This window comes from Triticum aestivum, chromosome 4A (genome assembly GCF_018294505.1).
Source record: "Triticum aestivum cultivar Chinese Spring chromosome 4A, IWGSC CS RefSeq v2.1, whole genome shotgun sequence".
NCBI lineage: Eukaryota > Viridiplantae > Streptophyta > Magnoliopsida > Poales > Poaceae > Triticum > Triticum aestivum.
In genome coordinates, this window is record NC_057803.1 from 574,648,609 (window position 1) to 574,656,965 (window position 8,357).

An 8,357-nucleotide genomic window follows, 5' to 3' on the forward strand; every position below is an offset into this window, starting at 1 on the left:
TCACACCTTGTAACACAGGCAAGAACCCCTTCTTGGATTGATCCATATTGAACTTCTTCAATATCTTATCAAGGTATGTGCTTTGTGAAAGACCTATGAGGCATCTCGATCTATCTCTATAGATTTTGATGCCTAATATATAAGCAGCTTCTCCAAGGTCCTTCATTGAAAAACTTTTATTCAAGTAGGCCTTGATGCTGTCCAAGAGTTCTATATCATTTCCCATCAAAAGTATGTCATCTACATATAATATGAGAAATGCTACAGAGCTCCCACTCACTTTCTTGTAAACGCAGGCTTCTCCATAAGTCTGTGTAAACCCAAACGCTTTGATCATCTCATCAAAGCGAATGTTCCAACTCCGAGATGCTTGCACCAGCCCATAAATCGAGCGTTGGAGCTTGCACACTTTGTCAGCATTCTTAGGATCGACAAAACCTTCCGGCTGCATCATATACAATTCTTCCTTAAGGAAACCATTAAGGAATGCCGTTTTGACGTCCATTTGCCATATTTCGTAATCATAGAATGCGGCAATTGCTAACATGATTCGAACGGACTTCAGCTTCGCTACCGGTGAGAAAGTCTCATCGTAGTCAACCCCTTGAACTTGTCGATAACCCTTAGCGACAAGCCGAGCTTTATAGATGGTCACATTACCATCCGCGTCTGTCTTCCTCTTAAAGATCCATTTATTTTCTATGGCTCGCCGCTCAACGGGCAAGTCAGTCAAAGTCCATACTTTGTTTTCATACATGGATCCTATCTCGGATTTCATGGCTTCCAGCCATTTGTCGGAATCCGGTCCCGCCATCGCTTCTTCATAGTTCGAAGGTTCACCGTTGTCTAACAACATGATTTCCAAGACAGGGTTGCCGTACCACTCTGGTGCGGAACGTGTCCTTGTGGACCTTCGGATTTCAGTAGGGGCTTGATCAGAAGTATCTTGATCATTTTCATTAACTTCCTCTCTAGTTGGTGCAGGCACCTCAGGAACATTTTCTTGAGTTGCGCCATTTTCCGGTTCAAGAGGCAATACTTCATCAAGCTCTACTTTCCTCCCACTTACTTCTTTCGAGAGAAACTCTTTCTCCAGAAAGGACCCATTCTTGGCAACAAAGATCTTGCCTTCGGATCTGAGGTAGAAGGTGTACCCAATAGTTTCTTTTGGGTACCCTATGAAGACGCATTTTTCCGATTTGGGTTCGAGCTTTTCAGGTTGAAGTTTCTTGACATAAGCATCGCATCCCCAAACTTTTAGAAACGACAGCTTAGGTTTCTTCCCAAACCATAATTCATACGGTGTCGTCTCAACGGATTTTGACGGAGCCCTATTTAAAGTGAATGCGGCAGTCTCTAAAGCATAGCCCCAAAAAGAAAGCGGTAAAACGGTAAGAGACATCATAGATCGCACCATATCTAACAGAGTGCGATTACGACGTTCGGACACACCATTACGCTGAGGTGTTCCAGGCGGCGTGAGTTGTGAAACTATTCCACATTTTCTTAAGTGTGCCCCAAACTCGTGACTCAAGTATTCTCCTCCACGATCTGATCGTAGAAACTTGATTTTCCTGTCACGTTGATTTTCAACCTCACTCTGAAATTCCTTGAACTTTTCAAAGGTTTCAGACTTGTGTTTCATTAAGTAGATATACCCATACCTACTTAAATCATCAGTGAGGGTGAGAACATAACGATAGCCACCGCGAGCCTCAACACTCATCGGACCGCACACATCAGTATGTATGATTTCCAATAAGTTGGTTGCTCGCTCCATTGTTCCTGAGAACGGAGTCTTGGTCATTTTACCCATAAGGCATGGTTCGCACGTGTCAAATGATTCATAATCAAGAGACTCTAAAAGTCCATCAGCATGGAGCTTCTTCATGCGTTTAACACCTATGTGACCAAGGTGGCAGTGCCACAAGTATGTGGGACTATCATTATCAACCTTACTTCTTTTGGTACTCACATTATGAATATGTGTAGCATCACGTTCGAGATTCATAAGGAATAAACCATTCACCATAGGAGCATGACCATAAAACATATCTCTCATAAAAATGGAACAACCATTATTCTCAGATTTAAAAGAGTAGCCATCTCGAATTAAACGAGATCCCGATACAATGTTCATGCTCAAAGCTGGCACTAAATAACAATTATTAAGGTTTAAAACTAATCCCGAAGGGAGATGCAGAGGTAGCGTGCCGACGGCGATCACATTGACCTTGGAACCATTCCCGACGCGCATCGTCACCTCGTCCTTTGCCAGTTTCCGCTTATTCCGCAGCCCCTGCTTTGAGTTACAAATGTGAGCAACTGCACCGGTATCAAATACCCAGGAGCTACTACGGGCACTAGTAAGGTACACATCAATTACATGTATATCACATATACCTTTTGTTTTGCCGGCCTTCTTATCCACTAAGTACTTAGGGCAGTTCCGCTTCTAGTGACCGCTTCCCTTGCAATAAAAGCACTCAGTCTCGGGCTTGGGTCCATTCTTTGGCTTCTTCCCAGCAGCTTGCTTGCCGGGCGCGGCAACCTCCTTGCCGTCCTTCTTGAAGTTCTTTTTACCCTTGCCTTTCTTGAACTTAGTGGTTTTATTGACCATCAACACTTGATGTTCCTTTCTGACTTCTACCTCTGCTGATTTCAGCATAGCAAATACTTCAGGAATGGTCTTTTCCATCCCCTGCATATTGAAGTTCATCACAAAGCTCTTGTAGCTTGGTCGAAGCGACTGGAGGATTCTTTCAATGACCGCATCATCCGGGAGATTAACTCCCAGCTGAGTCAAGCGGTTATGCAACCCAGACATAGTGAGTATGTGCTCACTGACAGAACTGTTTTCCTCCATCTTACAGCTAAAGAATTTGTCGGAGACTTCATATCTCTCGACCCGGGCATGAGCTTGGAAAACCATTTTCAGCTCTTCGAACATCTCATATGCTCCATGTCTCTCAAAACGCTTTTGGAGCCCCAGCTCTAGGCTGTAAAGCATGCCGCACTGAACGAGGGAGTAGTCATCGAAACGTGCCTGCCAAGCGTTCATAACATCTTGTTCTGCAGGGAGAACGGGTGCGTCACCAAGCGGTGCTTGTAGGACATAATCTTTCTTGGCAGCTATGAGGATGATCCTCAGGTTCCGGACCCAGTCCGTATAGTTGCTGCCATCGTCTTTCAGCTTAGTTTTCTCTAGGAACGCGTTGAAGTTGAGGACTACGTTGGCCATTTGATCTACAAGACATATTGCAAAGATTTTAGACTAAGTTCATGATAATTAAGTTCAACTAATCAAATTATTAGTGAACTCCCACTTAGATTAGACATCCCTCTGGTCATCTAAGTATTACATGATCCGAGTTAAACTAGACCGTGTCCGATCATCACGTGAGACGGACTAGTCAACATCGGTGAACATCTTCATGTTGATCATATCTTCTATACGACTCATGCTCGACCTTTCGGTCTTCTGTGTTCCGAGGCCATGTCTGTACATGCTAGGCTCGTCAAGTCAACCTAAGTGTTTGCATGTGTAAATCTGTCTTACACCCGTTGTATGTGAACGTCTGAATAAAACACCCGATCATCACGTGGTGTTTTGAAACAGCGAACTGTCGCAACGGTGCACAGTTAGGGGGAACACTTCTTGAAATTATTGTGAGGGATCATCTTATTTACTACCGTCGTTCTAAGTAAACAAGATGCAAAACATGATAAACATCACATGCAATCAAATAATAAACGTGACATGATATGGCCAATATCACATAGCTCCTTTGATCTCCATCTTGGGGCTCCATGATCATCTTGTCACCGGCTTGACACCATGATCTCCATCATCATGATCTCCATCATCGTGTCTCCATGAAGTTGCTCGCCAACTATTACTTCTACTACTATGGCTAACGCGTTTAGCAATAAAGTAAAGTAATTTACATGGCGTTTCTTGATGACACGCAGGTCATATAAAAGAATAAAGACAACTCCTATGGCTTCTGCCGGTTGTCATACTCATCGACATGCAAGTCGTGAATCCTATTACAATAGCATGAACATCTCATACATCACATATAGATCATTCATCATTCATCACAACTTTGGCCATATCATATCACAAACCACTTGCTGCAAAAACAAGTTAGACGTCCTCTAATTGTTGTTGCAAGTTTTACGTGGCTGAATTAGGGTTCTAGCAAGAACGTTTTCTTACCTACGTTAAAGCCACAACGTGATTTGTCAACTTCTATTTACCCTTTATAAGGACCCTGTTCATCGATTCCGCTCCAACTAAAGTAGGAGAGACAGACACCCGCCAGCCACCTTATGCAACTAGTGCATGTTAGTCGGTGGAACCGGTCTCACGTAAGCGTACGTGTAAGGTTGGTCCGGGCCACTTCATCCCACAATACCGCTGAAGCAAGAAAGGACTAGTAACGGCAAGAAAGTTGACAAATCTACGCCCACAACAAATTGTGTTCTACTCGCGCAAGAAGAACTACGCATAGACCTAGCTCATGATGCCACTGTTGGGGAACGTTGCAGAAAAAAAAAAATTTCCTACTCGTTTCACCAAGATCATCTAGGAGTTCATCTAGCAACGAGTGATTAGATGCATCTACATACCTTTGTAGATCGCGAACGGAAGCGTTCAAAAGAACGATGATGATGTAGTCGTACTCGACGTGATCCAAATCACCGATGACCAGCGCCGAACGGACGGCACCTCCGCGTTCAACACACGTACGGAACAGCCACGTCTCCTCCTTCTTGATCCAGCAAGGGAGGGAGGAGAGGTTGAGGGAGATGGCACCAGCAGCAGCACGACGGCGTGGTGTTGATGGAGCTGCAGTACTCCGGCAGAGCTTCGCTAAGCACTATGGAGGTTGAGGAGGTGTTGGGGAGGGAGAAGGAGGCAACCAAAGGCCGAGACGTTCAGGTATGAAGTCCCTCCTCTCCCCCACTATATATAGGGGTGCCAAGGGGGGGGGTGCGCAGCCTAGGAGATCCAATCTCCTATGGCCGGCGGCCAAGGGGAGGTTTCCCTCCCCCCCAAGGCACCTAGGAGGTGCCTTACCCTCCTAGGACTCTTGCCCTTCTAAACCCTAGGCGCATGGGCCTATGTGGGGCTGGTGCCCTTGGCCCATTAGGCCAAGGCGCACCCCCTTACAGCCCATGTGGCCCCCCGGGACAGGTGGACCCACCCGGTGGACCCCCGGGACCCTTCCGGTGGTCCCGGTACAATACCGATAACCCCGAAACTTGTCCCGATGCCCGAAACAGGACTTCCCATATATAAATCTTTACCTCCGGACCATTCCGGAACTCCTCGTGACGTCCGGGATCTCATCCGGGACTCCGAACAACATTCGGGTTACTGCATATACATATCCCTACAACCCTAGCGTAACCGAACCTTAAGTGTGTAGACCCTACGGGTTCGGGAGACAAGCAGACATGACCGAGACGACTCTCCGGTCAATAACCAACAGCGGGATCTGGATACCCATGTTGGCTCCCACATGCTCCACGATGATCTCATCGGATGAACCACGATGTCGAGGATTCAATCAACCCCATACACTATTCCCTTTGTCCATCGATATGTTACTTGCCCGAGATTCGATCGTCGGTATCCCAATACCTCGTTCAATCTCGTTACCGGCAAGTCACTTTACTCGTACCGTAATGCATGATCCCGTGACCAGACACTTGGTCACTCTGAGCTCATTATGATGATGCATTACCGAGTGGGCCCAGTGATACCTCTCCGTCATACGGAGTGACAAATCCCAGTCTTGATCCATGTCACCCAACAGACACTTTCGGAGATACCCGTAGTCTACCTTTATAGTCACCCAGTTACGTTGTGACGTTTGGCATACCCAAAGCACTCCTACGGTATCCGGGAGTTACACGATCTCATGGTCTAAGGAAAAGATACTTTGACATTGCAAAACTCTAGCAAACGAACTATACGATCTTGTGCTATGTTTAGGATTGGGTCTCGTCCATCACATCATTCTCCCAATGATGTGATCTCGCTATCAATGACATCCAGTGTCCATAGTCAGGAAACCATGACTATCTGTTGATCAACGAGCTAGTCAACTAGAGGCTCACTAGGGACATGTTGGTGTCTGTTATTCACACATGCATTACGATTTCCGGATAACACAATTATAGCATGAATAAAGACAATTATCATGAACAAGGAAATATAATAATAATGCTTTTATTATTGCCTCTAGGGCATATTTCCAACATTTTAAACACTTAGGCGAGCACAGGGCTGCAGCTAAGCCCCCGAGTGGGAGTCTGGCTCGCCACTCGGTAGGATCTTTCAAACTTAGGCGAGCATTGGGCTGCAGCTAAGCCCCCGAGTGGGAGGTTTGCTCTCCACTCGGTAGGATTTTTAAACACTTAGGCAAGCACGGTGCTACAGCTAAGCCTCTGAGTGGGAGGTTTGCTCTCCACTCGGTAGGATTTTTAAGCACTTAGGCGAGCACTGGGCTGCAGCTAAGCCCCCGAGTGGGAGGTTTGCTCTCCACTCGGTAGGATTTTTCAAACTTAGGCGAGCACTGGGCTGCAGCTAAGCCCCCGAGTGGGAGGTTTGCTCTCCACTCGGTAGGATTTTTCAAACTTAGGCAAACACTGGGCTGCGGCTAAGCCCCCGAGTGGGAGTCTGGCTCGCCACTCGGTAGGATTTTTAAACACTTAGGCGAGCACTGTGCTGCAGCTAAGCCCCCGAGTGTGAGTCTGGCTCGCCACTCGGTAGGATTTTTAAACACTTAGGTGAGCACTGTGCTGCAGCTAAGCCTCCGAGTGGGAGGTTTGCTCTCCACTCGGTAGGATTTTTAAATACTTAGGCGAGCACTGGGATGCAGCTAAGCCCCCGAGTGGGAGTCTGGCTCGCCACTCGGTAGGATTTTTAAATACTTAGGTGAGCACTGTGCTGCAGCTAAGCCTCCGAGTGGGAGTCTGGCTCGCCACTCGGTAGGATTTTTAAATACTTAGGCGAGCACTGTGCTGCAGCTAAGCCTCCAAGTGGGAGGTTTGCTCTCTACTCGGTAGGATTTTTAAACACTTAGGCGAGCACTGGGCTGCAGCTAAGCCTCCGAGTGGGAGGTTTGCTCTCCACTCGGTAGGAATTTTGAATACTTAGGCGAGCACTGGGCTGCAGCTAAGTCCCCGAGTGGGAGTCTGGCTCGCCACTCGGTAGGATTTTTCAGACTTAGGCGAAACGGATTCGCAGCTAAGTCACCCACTAGGGGATTTCGTATGCAAACAAAAGTGACAGCAATTATTGGAACACTCTTGTTTTTGATAAAAATGAACTGCAGAAGTTTTTCTTATTACATCTCGTCCAAGGGAGAACTCAAGTGTAAAAGGGGCGGAGCAGTTCCGCAGTCCAAGCTCGCGGCTCGTCGATCTGGCGATCAACATTGTAGAGGTGATACGCTCCATTGTGGAGGACTCTGGTGACGATGAAGGGGCCTTCCCAAGTAGGAGCAAGCTTGTGTGGTTTCTGTTGATCCACTCGGAGGACCAAATCTCCTTCTTGGAAGGCTCGACTCTTCACATTTCTGGCATGGAATCGACGCAAGTCTTGCTGATAAATGGTCGATCTGATCATGGCCATTTCCCTCTCTTCTTCTAGGAGGTCGACCGCGTCTTGTCGGGCTTGTTCTGCTTCATCTTCGGTATAAAGTTTGACTCGGGGCGCGTTGTGAAGAAGATCACTCGGCAGAACGCTTCGGCTCCATAAACCAGAAAGAACGGAGTTCTTCCAGTCGGCCGATTTGGGGTGGTCCTCAATCCCCACAGAACTGACGGAAGCTCGTCGACCCATGCGCCCGCTGCGTGCTTGAGATCACGCATCAGCCGGGGCTTTAGTCCTTTGAGAATCAGACCATTTGTCCTTTCAGCTTGTCCGTTCGACTGGGGATGGGCGACCGATGCGTAGTCGACTCGTGTGCCTTGAGAGGCGCAAAAAGCTTTGAACTTGTCCGAATCAAAGTTTGACCCATTGTCAGTGACGATGCTATGCGGGACTCCATATTTGAATGTTAACCCCCTGACGAAACTGATAGCAGTGCAAGCATCAAGATTCTTGATAGGCTTAGCTTCAATCCATTTGGTAAACTTGTCGACTGCCACAAGCACATGTGTGAAACCGCTCCTGCCTGTTCTCAGTGGACCAACCATCTCCAGTCCCCAAACAGCAAAGGGCCAGACGAGTGGAATGGTCTTCAGGGCTGACGCAGGCTTGTGTGACATGTTGGAGTAGAACTGGCACCCTCCACACTTGTCGACTATCTCCTTTGCCATTTCATTTGCTCTTGGCC